This window comes from Pipistrellus hanaki (genome assembly GCF_964339955.1).
Source record: "Pipistrellus hanaki genome assembly, chromosome: 7".
In the NCBI taxonomy this organism is placed as follows: Eukaryota; Metazoa; Chordata; class Mammalia; order Chiroptera; family Vespertilionidae; genus Pipistrellus; species Pipistrellus hanaki.
Genome location: NC_140509.1, coordinates 28,254,328 through 28,257,051, shown reverse-complemented (window position 1 = coordinate 28,257,051; position 2,724 = coordinate 28,254,328). Strand labels below are relative to the sequence as shown.

General features: G+C 38.4%; 1 pseudogene across 1 annotated transcript; it reads left to right on the top strand.

Annotated features, from left to right (window-relative positions):
- The first annotated feature begins 1,781 nt into the window (after positions 1-1,781).
- Positions 1,782-2,394, top strand: LOC311625250 (large ribosomal subunit protein uL6-like; annotated as a pseudogene). Its single transcript has one exon. The product of its transcript is annotated as a large ribosomal subunit protein uL6-like (transcript).
- Positions 2,395-2,724: the final 330 nt, after the last annotated feature.

Here is a 2,724-nt window from a genome sequence, read left to right as displayed (position 1 = left end):
AACTTACCACTGGTATATATATTAGCATATCTAGTTCTAAGTTAAACCTAGGCATGGAATAACTTTATTTGTCTCATATCTTGTTATGAGCAGAAATATCAGCAGGCAGATTTTCTTCCACAAGAATCATTTTAAAAAAATGATAATTATACTTACAATCATTACATCTGTTCCATTTGTTCTTACTTCTTCCTCAGTAGCACCTATAATTCATCAGCTAGGTCTCCATTCTCTGCCCTCCTTATGCATATTCCATTTTATTTTCACTTTCCTTGGAAGCTTTTCCATTTTTGTCACTCATTCACTTCTCTGCACTGTTGAGTCTCCTTTTTGTGGATTTTCTCATTGGAGAACTTAATTCTGGTGTTCCATTTTAGGTATTTGTCACTCTTTCCATATCTTTGTTGGGGCCCCAATGCATTTCTATACCCTGAGCACTCAGTCCATTGTCTTTTAACCTCATCTTTAATTCCATGTTTCACAGTATCCCCTGCTTACATGTGCCTTATAGCTAGATGTACAAAGTAGATGCTTTCCAACTATTCCATTTTGTTTCCTAGAATAATAATAATAATAATAATAATAATAATAATAATAATAAAGCTTTTGAAAGTGTATAATTTGTCTGTCAGTCTTGAAGGAAATTATTCCTTTTTCTTAGATTGAATTTTTTTTCTCTTCTCTCTGCTGTTGCTAATAATTTATTCATCTTAAATGAGACAGCTTTATATAGGAAGGATGTTTGCCAACAGGGAGAACATGAATTCTTCAATTACATTAATGCTCAGCATGGCATGAACAGAATCCTTCTCAGCTTCAAGCTATGGAATCGAATGTGTACATAGCCTTAACAAATGCCCGTGGCCTTGTAGCCTATATAAAACAGCTTTAGTGGCTAAGGAGGAAGTTTTCCTGCTCACATTGACTGGTTACCTCTGGGAGAAAAATCTATTTCTGTATAATAAAATGAAATTTGTACTACTACTTTAACCAAAAGGAATACATAAAAATACAATTGACAAAATAAACTGTATCCAGGACACTCTCAGACTTCATTTTTAAGACTAGGTGTTTTTTCTTTCTTTCTGAGAAACAGAAGAAAAATAGCACTTCCCTTGTCTCATAGGCTTACTTAGTTACCGATTTTGTCTGACCCCGGGAGCTGTAGCTCTAAGTGGGTGAAGGGATAAAGGTGCCCAGGATGACCGGGAGGGTGTGAGAAGTGGCAGACTCAGTGTGGAGTGAGGGGCTTGAAGAGTGGACTGTTCTCAGAGAGACACTCCCACAGAGGACGGTTGAACACTGTTTCTTACAGATAAACTCTAAGTGTCAGCAGTAGTGAATCTTAAAAGAGTCCGGTTTAATCTAATTCTAAAAGTTTTCATGGTTGGCCCTGCTAATCTAGTTTCTTGACCAAAGCATTCATTGATCACTGATAAGTTCTCAATATGGTTCTTCTGTGAAAGTATCACACATTCTTACATTTCAGCGCTGTTATTTTTTTTTTGACTTTTTGTGAGTCTTCATGGCTGTTCATATTGACTGCTATTTTATTCGGAAAGTAATAGCATGCATAGAAAATTTTATTAGACTTATAATTCTAGCAGTAATATATCAGACAGATTAATCTGGGGCGGGAGGGATTTGCCATTACAGAATATGTATGGATTCTGAATAACAGTTACCAAAACAACATCTGAAAGGATTACTTTGAGCATTCAGGAGTCGCAGGAAAACTCTGAGAGTCCAAAGTGAAGGTGGAGGCTTCCTTTGGCGCATCTGCTGCTAGGATGAAGACCATTCTCAGCAGTCAGACTGTGGACATCCCAGAAATGTGGGCGTGTCTCTAAAGGTTCGCACAGTTATTGTGAAGGGCCCCAGAGGCACCTGACATAGCGACTTCAACCACCACCATGTAGAGTCCATTCTCCTGGGAAAGAAAAAGTAGAGGCTCGGGGTTGACAAGGGGGAAGGGGAATTCAAAGGAACTGGTTCGCACTAGCTGCAGTCATGCACGGCACAGGATCAAGGGTGTTGCACTGGGCTTCCCTTACAAGATGAGGTCTATGTACGCTCACTTCCCCATCAGCGTCGTTATTCCGGAGAACGGTTCTCTTGTTGAAATTAGAAATCTTAGGGGCGAAAACTACATCCGCAGAGTTCGGATGAGGTCAGGCGTTGCTTGTTCAGTATCTCAAGCCCAGGAAGATGAGTTGATTCTTGAAGGAAATGACATTGAACTTGTATCAAATGCAGCTGCTTTGATGCAGCAAGCCACAACAGTTAAAAACAAGGATATCAGAAAATGTTTGGATGGTACCTACGTTTCTGAAAAAGGAGCAGTTCAGCAGGCTGATGAGTAAGATCTAAGTTGTCCAGTTATAGAAACACCGAGATGCCTAATGATGTGTCACACTTATTTGTGAAACTATAAAGATGTACAATAAAAGCCTTGTATTGAAAAAAAAAATAAAATAAAAAGGAAAGGTGGAATTAAAATCACAGAGGTTGCAAATCTGAAATTTTCCTTAGGCCATTCTAGAGTATTTGCAGTTTGACAATCAAGGGGGTTTGTTTTTAACCATCTAATAGAGATAGGGCAAGGCCTTGTTTGAATGTATAGAAGATAATACGAAGGAACCAAACAATAAAACACTAGAAATTAATCTACAGCTTCCAGCAGAGCAAAGCTTTTTCATATGTGTCTGTAAACTCCTGGTCAGA